General features: G+C 43.7%; 1 long non-coding RNA gene across 1 annotated transcript; it reads left to right on the top strand.

Moving 5' to 3' along the window:
- The first annotated feature begins 752 nt into the window (after window positions 1-752).
- Window positions 753-11985, top strand: LOC125499706. The gene is made up of 3 exons (XR_007276669.1): window positions 753-984; window positions 10882-10937; window positions 11009-11985. It is a non-coding gene; the product is annotated as an uncharacterized LOC125499706 (long non-coding RNA).
- Window positions 11986-12754: the final 769 nt, after the last annotated feature.

Below are 12754 nucleotides of genomic sequence, written 5' to 3'. Positions count from 1 at the left end.
GACCTCGCGGTGCAGGCCCTCAATTATGACGTAATAGAGGCGGCTTCGGGCCTCAGTTGGTTGAGCGATAGCCGCGTACCGTACAACGGACTCCGTCAAGCTGTATCATTATTTCTACACTGTGGTTAGCCTAGTATTCCAAACTGGGTGTATCGCGGCCCTCCGCGGTACGTATGTATAGAGAAAGAAAGACCCGGCTATTCGGCATTTGCTGACATCTAACCGATACTGCTAGCTTTGCTGGTTCAGTGATTCCCAACCGCGACGAGTCTCCTATACTTATGAATCCGTCTGACGATAAGCATCGTGAATCACTTCAGATTTTCACCGTAGCTCGTCCGAACCTTAATTAAAGATAAAATTCGTGATACGGTCATTCGCCGTTGAAGTGAAATAAAGTAGTTTCGAGTCACCGCAAACCTGAATAGCGTACATACATATATCGTATATGTGAAAGATCATTTGAGAAAGAAACGGTTATAAGCTAGCTGGAGTCGGATTACAAGTGCTAATAATTCACACTTAGTACTCGTGACGGTAGCATCTGGTCTGTCGCGTAGATTGTATTACACGCTGGCGATACCCGATCCCCAAACTTATACGATTAAATAAGTAGGTTCAATCAAACGGGTCGATATAGAGATTGACCTCATTTGATGGTAAGCATTCAAGGTCGTTTCATTGTTCGTTTGAGCTTACGTTAGAGTTAGCTGGCGAGACGTAATTCAGAATCGTTCGTTAGACTTTTGGAGTAAGATCGTTCGACGCTTGTTCGTTATATTGGTCGAGTGAAAATTCGGTTGTGAAAGTTGCGTTTATACACATTTGAATATATCTACGTAGGTACGCACCACACGAAAGTTGGGAAGGAGGGCTTCTCGCGTTCACCGCACGGTACGGGACTAAAGGGTTTTTCGAGGGGAGGGGACTCGGCTGTGTATCAAACAACCAATTTCCCAACTTGCTGTCATACCTATATCGATGGTAGGCGTGCATTTGAAATTTCCTATAGCAGCGTACTCGTAGGATAACGCTTCCGATGTGTATATTACACTCAAACCGCCTGTACCACATGTCCGTCTATAAATAAATAGTCGTCCGAAAGCACATCTCACAATCAGCAACGGAGTAACGTATGGATATATCCATCCGCTGTTCATCGCGGTAATGCTCTCCCCCCCTCCCCCCAGTTTTTGACGATAAAGAATTTCATCAGCGATATATCGTCGGTACGTTGGATTGACTCCTCCATGGATTGTTTTCATGGTAAATCTTTCCGAGGTACGCGGTCGCGTGGTTTTTTTTTTTTTGCTGTTTTCACGAGACGTTTAGATTAAGCAACGGCGAATCAGCTGTTCCCCGATGTGAGAGAGCAACGCAGTTCGCCGATCATTATAAGGTGGGTGAAAAGTGGCCGTGGCGACGCACGCCGTAGTCGCAAGCGTCCGTACGCTGAGGTCCTTCGAGATTTGCGACGGTGGTCAAACTGCAGCGAACTGTGCGTAACTATACGTCGGTTTGTCGGTAGGCGATGTTTGCGGTCTCCTGACAACGGAGCTCGGCTGACAGCTCCATTCCTCCGGTGCATTAATTCTTTAAGCAAAGTTTTCTCATCGGGGAACTCGGCAACGATATAAAACGCGGTATTTCAGAGACTTGGTCAAAGTGGTGTTGTAATAGCAGTTTGAAACCACTCGGCGTAAAGCGATGCGCGGATATATCTCCTGGGCGCATCCAGCGATATTTGAATGCTCGGTGCGAGACCGCTTGCCCTGGCATGCGGCACCGCGGAAGAATATCTTCAATATGCCACATTGCTGAGGAATATTTTTATCAGACTTCCAACTTTAATTCATTCCAGCGTCCGTGAACGTGCGTAAAACGATCGCTTGAGATTGCGTAACACCGCATAAAAGTCGCTCCGACGACGTAAAAATGAAATTCGGGGGTCTCATTTTTCGACGTCTTTACGCCCACAATTGAATATTCCTTCGCGGCCTTTGAACTTGAATGTTTCTTTTCGCACCTGGCATACCTCCTTCCGGGTTTTTTTTTTTATATAGAGGCGAATGGAAAGTATAATTATTTGATCTTCCGCGGGTGATCCTGCAGCGCACAGCTATCGATTGAAGTATAAAAATGCGGTACGTACTTCTATGCGGTACGGTATGAAATTCTAATGGTGGATTGCAAAATTTGCGGACCAATTACCTGTTGCCAAGATAATGCATCCATCCAAGCGGTAATGGCGAAGTCACGAAGCGCGAGGCGCACCACCCGTCCGATTGGATAGATATACCCCCGGTGCAGGCGATCCACCGTGGAAAGAATCGAACGCCTGAAGTCCGTATTACACGATGGGGATTAATCGAGTCCTTCGAAACGTGAGGAACAGCGTTCCTGCATTATCGCTAAAGCTGCTCGAGCCACAGTTGCTCGGACAATCCATTGTATATAAAAACAATCATCCAAAACGAATTTCGAAGAGACAAGTTCTGAAAATCCGGAGCTCTGCTAGATAATCCAGACCGGGAAATTTTCAGTTTGAAGAATCTGAGTGAACAAACGAAATGAGAGAACAAATTCGCGGCGACATTTATTTTTCGTGAAAAGCCGGGGTTCGAATTTTAATCACTGATCGGTATAATATATTCGCGACGTTGTCGTCACCGACACCGTTGACAATCACGTGCGTTGCATGCAGCAGCGGCAGAAGCAGAGGCGGAAGGCAGCGAATAGCAGACGCTGCACCTCGCAAGCTGCGGTGCGGTTGACGGGGTAGCATATCGTAACTCGAGATAAAAGTCCAGATTGCGGAGCCACGCTGGCAATTAAACGCCTCTCGCGTATCCGCACGATGATCGCCGAATAAACCGAAGTGCAGGTGGTTTGTTTGCGTAACGGGATATACGCAGGAATTATTGGAATTGAGCCGCTCGGGTGTATCGTTGAAGTATGAAACGGTTTTAGAAAGCTGACGTTCACATTACTGTGAAATACTGTTCGATATACGAAGAGTTTGGGACGGTTCACGACGCGGTCACCGGAGGTCGATTACCGTCCGCTTCATCGCGGATGGCTATGCAAAGTAATTGCTTCTTCGGATGGGACGCGCAGCCCGGCGAGAGCTGCCCGTCAACCAATCGGCAAATGACGATCTCACATCGGTTAAAACAATTATAAAAGTTTGCCGATCGCCACTTAACCTCGAGGGCGCTGGGCGACAAGAGCAACTTCGAGCCCCAAAGGGGCTGGCACGTGACCTACGACCTATTGGGAACCTGGATCGTCATCACGCCTGGCCCAGCACGAGGTTGCTCGTAGTCGTGCTCGATAAACCCACGACGATCGAACAAAAATATATGCAATATAGGTACATCTATTTATAAATACTTCACAATCGGGATAGAAGATCCACGGAAGTTGGAAACCTCGAGTTCGCAGATATATTCAGAGTTTCCGAATTATCGGTCTTAATATACATCCAAACTACGGACGTAACCACTCTGAATATTGGTGTAATTCGAGCGTACCGAAAAGAATCTTCATACCGAATCAGCATTACCGTTTTACTCTTGGCCAGCTACTACCACTGAAAAATTACCCAAATACCATAGTACAAAGAAATTTCGATTAGGTTTCTGGAGGAGAATGAATGAAAGCTTAAAAAAAAAAAATCCCACGCGAAAACAGTTTACACAGCCGAGTACTTCGTTGCCTCGAGGAATATCTTTTTCCCATATCTGCCCTCAAATTCTCCCCAGTGTAGGCGCAATGCTTGTAAGTGATTCTCGATGTCACGAACTGTACACATTCATCCGTTTACTCACTTATTTTCGACAAAAATGTTTTTTCGAGTTGCACGGGGTATTAGAGTTAGAAGTTCTCTCTTGAGCATCGAGTGCGTTTGACGACCATACGTATTATATCGGTAATTAATCGATTTCGTGACTCGATTCATATCTAATACGCGATGAATTCGAGTCGCTCGTTACGCGGTAGAGAAAAAAAAAAAAAAAAAACAAATATTTTTCGGATAAGGGACGAATTATACGTCTCTTTTGCGTGGCGGTTAAGAAAACAAACCGTTTAAGTCTAGTGTTTGCTTTGACTAGACAAGGGAAATTATTCGAGCAACTTGACAAGGATTTACGAGCGACTGGGGTCACTCGTACCGTACGTGTGTTTGTACGTTTATTATGTATAGGTACGCGACTCAGCGTAGTGATTTTTACGACTTACAACACAAGCTAATCAGAGAAACCAAAGCGTTTGGGTCAATCGACGCGATTGAATTTCCGCTAATCGTGCAAAAAGTTACATCGAGATCACGTGAAGTTCAGAGCCCTCAGTGTATGTTCTTCTGCAAATTTTCAGCCCACGTTGATCCGTTTAGCTTAAACCGTTTCCGAAACCGCCCCTTTGTACTTCGGTGCACCTGGGCACCATGTTTTTCAATATTATTGAAACTTTCTAACGGGATCCTTTTGAGAAATCTTACATCTTTGAATTTTTTTAAATTTTTTCGACCTTTCGGTGGTCGTCGTAACCGTCGGTGTGTGTTTTTTTTTTCTCTCGAAATTCGGAAATGAGTCATCAAACGGAGACCCCTAGCATTCGAACCTTATTTGAATATCTGCTCCATCATTTCTTTCATCGTAGTTATGAACCTATAAACTGAGATCTCTAAACTTTACGCGTCGACAGTAGTACAATTTCATACCGACGAATACCCTCCAGTGATGGAAATGAAATATAATAGAATAAAGAAAATAGGGGTACAGTAAAAATAAAAAAAAAAGTCGAGCAGCGACGCGGAAAAAAGGGTTACAACTGAACCTCGATAAAAATCTCTGTGCGAATACTGCAAGAGAACCGCGTGTATTTTACGTCCTCAAAATGGTCAATGCAGAACGGTAGTAGCTCCTCGTTAGTCCCGGAGACTCGACTCGGAGAGCTGCAGTGCGGCGTTGCTACAGCGTGTAGCATTTTGAAGGGAGTTTAGGATCACGAGAGCTGATAAATCTTAGCCAATTCTACGGCAGCAGCTCCGTGAGACGAAACTTGGCGATGTACGTACATACGATGTATATATATATACATAGATATACGAGAAGATGTAGACTCACACGGATTCGAAGGCACGCGAGAGGCGAGCACATCGTGAACGTACATGTGAAATCGGTACCGCATATATATACGTATGCATGAGTTTAGTTGGATAAAATTCTTATTTGTGTGCGTTGATTCCGACACGGACGTGACCCATAGGTACTGCACCGATCAACTATAAGGAGAATACACACCTCCGTCCGTCGTGCGCGAAATCTACTATCGGCGAATCAACGTCATTCTTAATTATCACCCTCGCCTTCCGTAGCGCAGGTATTAGCCCGAGGGTAGCCACCTATGAGTATATACCTATATACAACCCGATGGCAGCCGTGTTAATGTATAGGTGTACGTACATAGTCCATAAGCCGATCTATTATCTGTTTATATGGAGGTGACGGAGCTCCCGGACATCCGGAATCTATAAAGAAAACGAGAGGGAGGAGTCCGTTGTGCGATGATATGATAAATTACTCGGTATTAAATTACCAAGACCCCGACGCAGATCGGTTGAATTTTTTGAATGAAATATCATATTTTAGTTTTCAGGCGATGAAAGACTGCTTGTATGTATTCTAGTTGATAATTAGTGAGGTCGTTCGATGGAATGAAAAAAAAAAAAAAAAACATCAAAGTTAGAATAAATAAAGAGAAGAAAAGGAAAGACTGGCAATAATTACAGAAAACAACTTAATTCGAACTTGGTCTATGAATGATAGTGTTTTTATACTATAATCGTGTTCGGCCGACGGTGCAGCCCTACGAAAAGTTAACGATCGTTTCATGAAAGAAACAATACGGAGGTAAATTAAAACGTACTGCCATGATCAGCCATTTTTCTGAGATAATTACCGGAAGTGAGCTCTTTTCTCGTGAGATTCAGATAAGCTACACGACCCGCCAATCAACAGCCAGCGAGAAACGAACGCGGTAGTCCAACGAAGGAACGCGATTCGTCATTCGTTTATTCAAAAAAAAAAAAAAAAAAAAAAGGATGGACGAAATTTCTTTTTCATATTATACTTGCTACTTACCGCTACCCACTTCCGGTTCAGCGGCCATATTGATCCCTTCCGTGTTCATAGGTCTGTGCACTCCGAGATGAAGATCTAGATAGGTGTGAGGTAGATCGTCATGACCGATGCCCGGAGCACAGATTCTGTTCTTTATAATTCGTCCCGGTGGAGCTTATTTGTTCCGCATTGTACGCTTCAGATTGTTCAAATTTTGCGTAACCGATCATATTCCACATTTATTACGGATCAACGGAAGGGTGCGAAATCAAACGGTTTCCATAAACTTTTCATCACTTTTATATTTGAACTAAAATATTAACTATCGATTCACCGAGAAATCTGATCTGACTGAAGAAATACAAGAGCTGCGTATCGATTTCACTAAAGTCTCTCTCTGAAAAAAAATCTTACGACAATGAAAAGCATATCTAAAAATATATTCTGAAATGCCACCGCCATGTTGAGGACATTTATTTCAAGATTCATAATTCGGGGATTGTTTAATACACAGAAAGGTATACACTGAAAACGTTGTATAGAATAACTCAGGACGTGTACAGGGTGGAACTAAATATTGTGTCGTCGCTTTGCCAGGTGAATCTCCCGCTCGAGATCACTGGAGATCTATGAAAACTTGTATTCTATTCCGTGCCCGTTCAAAAAATATTCAAAAATAGATAATTTTAAAGATTTTCTCGTTTTCGAGCTGTTTTTCCGCCTTGAAGATCGCAGCTTTGACCTATGATCCCCCAGAGACTTTTGTTCTTCTCGACGAGGAGAAATTTTTCGAACAATAAAAAAAAAAAAAAAAAAGACACAACATTCAGGTCCACCCTGTACATACAAGTGAAGCTATCGTGGAATGAGGTTGGCGTGCGGGGGCGTAGCCCATAATCTGTATAATACTATTTCAGTGATATCGTACTTGAGTCGTATCTGAAATATCTGAAAGGAAAGGTAAGATAAACAAGCATTCGTACAGAAAATTATATTTGCGTATTTCGACCACGTATTTTAAGATGTTGTCTTTTGTCCCGCGTACGAAATTGAGGGCTGTAGCGACAATTGCGGATAGCTGTGAAAACTCGGTATTTATTTCCGTCAAAGGGTGGGCTCCACGACTCAAAACTTTGTGCAAGCTAATTGAACGATTAAGTGTCATTAAAAGAAGTACGAAGCCGGGTCTAATTGGCCGTGGTACCTCAAACAACCGCGCGCGCGAATCACCTCTACTCGCAGGGAGTCTCGGCGCACTTTTGCTATCAAATGAATAGCTCGTTGGTTACATTATACAGTAACAGTTGCAACATTTATACGGACTCGTTCACGTTTCTTTGATCTGACATTTGTTATGTATTCTCCATACTATACATTCCGGGATAATACCGACCGCTAATCTACGTTATATACGCTGTCCGAGCCTCCGTGTGACGTAGTGGATTGTGGGTTGCACAACGCACTCTCTTTTTATTTCTCTGTTTTTTACGTCCACGAATGTACAGTAGGACTTTGAAATATAAGTTTTAATTTTGTTTGTAGTACCAAAGTGTCCATATCGTTAACTGTAACACTTGTCTTTATGGCAGCGGAGGCGATAAATCTGGATCAGTTTTGTCGGTAGGAATTTCATAGCTCCTCAGGGTGTATGCCGTATATGAATGGGTGGTCTTTTGCCAAGTTAAATTTATCCGCGTAACCCTTGCAATACAGTTATTATCCCAACGTCATTCGAACGCGGTATACGTTAAGGTTTATACGTATATATACGTATACCTGAGGGTGTGCGTCACCGTAATGGAGATACTTGACTGGGACTTGGTTCACAGTTTTCCAGTTCTGTACAGGCGCAGTTCGAGAGAACTTGGTTAATTATCAACAAGTTGGGCTCTACAAATTAGGATACATGGTAAAGGTTCGGGGGGGGGGGGGGGGGGGGGGGGGTTGGGGGCGCCAACTCTGGCAAGGAGGAGGGTGAAGGGGGATAGAGTCAGACCGTCAGATGGCGTAAGTTTAAACCCCACCGCCTGTATGTATATGATATTATTATACCCGAGCTTGTATAGTATTGCATACTCATTTCACCGGATAGGTATTTCTATGCTTGTATTGTACGTTCGGTTTGATGCACAAGCCCCAAGGGTAAGATACCTTAGTAGACTCACCGATGTTCCCCAACCAGTAACCGGTAGGCATGAAGCGATAGAGGATTCCCGTTTTCACGTGAAAACTACAAGCAAGGATCATGCATCCGACAAAGTTATAGTCCACCCTAAGATATACCAAACAGTCGCACGGTTGATTGCCGGCACCAAAGTCTTCCGAGTTGACTAACTAAACTTTTAACATTCGGCACTTGTTGACATTAGAGGGGTGATTCGGCTCAAGGTATGAAAGTTAATTCAGATATTTGTCGTTGACGGTAACTTCCCTTGAGTTAAGTTCAAATTGCCAAGTAAAACATAATACCCACGATGTCTTAAAAATATGAGTTCATGTTGGACTTTTACTTCAACCATGGATATATATTGAACCTTTAACGAGATCGTTTTCATGACGCCTCGATCGTGAGAGAGATTCTTTTCGTAAACGAGGCAAGTAATCTAAATTGGCGCGAGACCTCTGCCGAATCTCTCAATGAATAGAATCACGCGGTATTCCGTCGAATATTCATCAGTTTGCAATTGAAGCTCTTCGATCCGAATATCCGAAGAACGTAACTTCGGTGTACCAGCAGTTTCGTCTATAACAAATAGCTGTTGTGTAACGTTATCCGAAATAAGAGACTATCAATTGATATCGACGTATCGGAATACCGAATGCCATCCACCAGCCAGCCAGCCCGTCTCTACCCCTCGGCAAAGTTCAACGGGGTGATAAAAATATAAAGAGGTCGTCATATTCACAAAAGGCTCCTATACCGTCTATATACCCAGACTAAAATTGATGTCTGCTAATGCAGATACGGTCTACCCAATGTAGAACTTCCACAGTCCATGAATAAAACACAAAGCAAGCAAAGAACATACGGGGTTCGCTTTCAGTTCGACTCGACTTTTGACTGACGGCGAGTTGAGATTTGGTCGGTGTATACGCGTGGCTGCACATAACCCGTGGATTAAGATCCCGCGTGTTTGCAAACGTACCAAAAGACTTTTAAATAATAAAAATCCATTACTCGCAACAGCTGTTTCCTTCGCTGTTTCTCATATGTCCGTAACCGGGCCGTAACCGACAGTCGCGAAATTCGCTAGCTCCGTAGCTGGATCGGAGTTTCCGAGCAGTCTTCGAGAAAAAATAAAATAAGATGGAAAGGTTGAAATAAAAATCAAATAGTCAGCTGCTCTACAATGCCGTTCCTACTCGAAAGCATACAAGCTAATGTGATGACGGCTGAGTCACGCACCTCCGAGGTCACATACCGTAAAATAGTTCGCTTATGTAACGTTAATAATAATAGCAACTCAACCGAACAGCTTTCTATTATCAGGCCGAAAGTGTCTCCGCATTGAGATCAAAATACGACACGTGTTATGACACTCGAAATCGATCGATAATAACATGTACATATATTACGTAACGAATAAAATTTGTCTCCGCCACAGATTCTGTCAGTTATATGACTACGCAAAATAAGATACCGATTTCTTTCCTGTTCCTGAAACTTACAACGGTAATTGTACAATTAAACCCCCGAACCTCCGATTCCTTTGAAATTTTAGTATGACATTGGGTTCGGCATGCCAAATAGGAATCAGTAGATACATGTAAATGACACATATTAACGTGACACAATTTCATCGAAATTTACAATTATGATCGGATAGCAAATACCATTAGGCATAACAAGTAGGCCCTTCAGATGTTACACCTAATGATTTAACGTCTCAAAATGTTGACAATACATTTCATTATTTGTTAAATTGTGTGAAGGTTTAACTATACAATTCACCTTAGAACATATGGAGTACGGTTGGAGCTCATTTTCGGCGAACTTTTTTGAGAGTGAACGATTCTCGGCCGCACGTAAACTCCGCGAGGTGATCGATCTTCCGAATATTAATTTGCGCTGTATTAAAACGTCAATAAGCCTTTCGCATCCTCGTTAATTATTTGCGCTACTCACGTATTTGCGCGTTGCCATAGTATTTGCGATGTGATACCCAAATATGCGTAAAGGGTGTAGTTGAAGGTCTTAACCTTCCGCGGTAGGGCGAACCAGCCAATCGTGAGTACCGTTGTTGATGCTACCGCTACTACCCTCTTGGGCAAACCTAAGCCCTGATGAGCTACAGCTTCCGCCAATAAATTGTCGGCATCATCACAATTTCATTGAGACAAATGTTTGCCGCTAAGGTGAATAATGAATATTGTCAATTTAGTCTACGTCCCTGAGTTAGCTGTTGACTCGACCCAATTGTTTTCCCTACATAATCCGGCCTTGTATTCATGAATCATTTTCAAAAGTACGTTCACCCCGCAGTTTCCGACTTCTCCACCCCTCGTTGCCGATACCAATGATCGTCGAACAAAAACTTCAGAACAAATAAATTTTTCAAACTTGTCACTCGACGTACCTTTGCTTGAATTGCTGGGGCTTCCGCGCAAAAACTGTATTCCAAACGAAGGGCTTCCTAACCGCTGACACTCATACCTATACCATAACCGATGGAACTTGTATTGTTGGCAGCAAGTATTTAGTCGGATACGAGTTTCTGATGAAAATAAAGTATGAATCTGCACTGTAACTTTCCAGACTGCAGTCGGGAAGGGGTCACGAGTTCCGGAATGCTGTAGGACGGAATCGGAATGGTAGGGAAACCGATGCTTTTTAGAGGCAGATTATATAAGTCGTGTACACGTCTCGGTGTTTTATACCGTAGTAGAAGCAGCGGTCGCGAAGAAAGGAAGAGCGTATGACTGGCTTTGGACCACACACCCCGTCCTGCTTCCAGGGTTAGGCAAAGAGACACGTACAACCCATTCAACTGTATTCGACGCGTTCATCCGTCGTCGTAGTCGGCCGTTCCTGATGTTCGGAACTACAGGACTGCGTTCACCTCGACACCGGTTTTCACTTTTCATAATAACCCTGTCGCGAGGGAGGGATGAAAAGGACCGGAAATAATAAAAACTGTTGTTTCATTGACAATTCCGACGTCACCGCGTCAGATTTCCATGATTTCGACGAATGACAACACCTCACCCCTCAGAGGAGGTAAAATTGACCGACAATCACGTGTGATGAAATAAAGAAGATTCGAAAAACTGTCAGCGTGTACAACGAAGACCGCGATGAGTTCGGTACCTCATACCTATCCGTTGTCGAGGGGCGGGAGAATAAAAAGTCTCGGCGAAGTGACTCCGCCAAGAAGTCGGAGGTGTGCAGAGCATCGCGTACGTCGTCGGCCCTTAACCACCGAGTCACAGAGCGGCTTCAGGAACGCACACCGCTCACGTGTTTATGATTGTTTTTAATGAGCTTGTGGCCCGGCACGTTCTGACTACATTAGCAAGTCAGCTTCTGCCGCTCCTACGACGTCCCCGGAGGGCTAGTCTGCTAAAAGAATTAGCAAAGTTCTGCACCATCTCGAGTTGACCTCGGACACCTAGAATTAGTGTCATCACTGTTTAAAACTTTATTTCATTTTTATTCGAATGGTTAATTCTTCTTAAGCCCATTCTCAACCGGGGCTCTGACGAATTAACCGCGTGTAAAAGGAAAGTTTTTACTATCCATTTTCATCACAGATTTTCTGTCCGTTCCTCGAGGCAAATGTCGCCAAACTTATTCCCAAGATCGAATTTCAATACTCCCTCGTCATCGTGTAATTCTGAAACAGCGGATATACTAATAAAATTATCGCAAGCCCATGAAAACTTCTATTTTGCTATTCGAAAATGGTTCCGATCTGACGGAGACTATTGTCGATGGTGCCAGTCGTCTGACTTTGATGCCATGAACCAAAGATAACTCCGCTTTAAAATTTTTTGGCACTCGCTACAGTATCTGACTAAAGTTGTTTTCGTACATGAGAACAAATCAAATACCTAAAGGGACAATTTATTTCTCTATTTATTCGTATATTTTTGCATTCGTTTTTCTCTAGCTATAGCAACGCACTCGAGGCGTTGAATTAACCTTCCGTTTGAACATTTATCACAAATCAAACCGTCTCGTATAAAAGTGGGGCTCTCCGGAGTACGCATATACGCACATACCTGTAAAGGATACGCTACAGCGTGAATTCGAGTTAGTTGAAGTGAAACGAAGTGAACCGGAGTGGATTGAACCGCGAGGATCAGCACGAAGGAATGAGAGTCCATTTTTACGGCATTTCCCCCGACGTTGAATGGGCGGTTCGTTTCAGTTCATCGTTGCTGCGGAGGACGAACCGACAGACGAACGGACAGGTGGCATGGCTATGGCTAATTACCACTCGTAATCCAGATTTACCCGCGATAGCGCCATCGCGCCTCTGTTTTTATCTCTCGAACGATTACGCGCGCCGTCCGGTGCCACGAGGTGCAGGGGTATCCCTTACAAACGAGAAACTAGCTGTCACAACGATAAATACCAATGGGAACTCGAACTTGAGTCTCGTATAATCCGGCCGTCTGATTCTATC

Source organism: Athalia rosae, chromosome 1 (genome assembly GCF_917208135.1).
Source record: "Athalia rosae chromosome 1, iyAthRosa1.1, whole genome shotgun sequence".
Classification (NCBI taxonomy): domain Eukaryota; kingdom Metazoa; phylum Arthropoda; class Insecta; order Hymenoptera; family Athaliidae; genus Athalia; species Athalia rosae.
The sequence above is the reverse complement of the archived record's forward strand: the minus strand, read 5'-3'. Positions and strand labels throughout refer to the sequence as shown.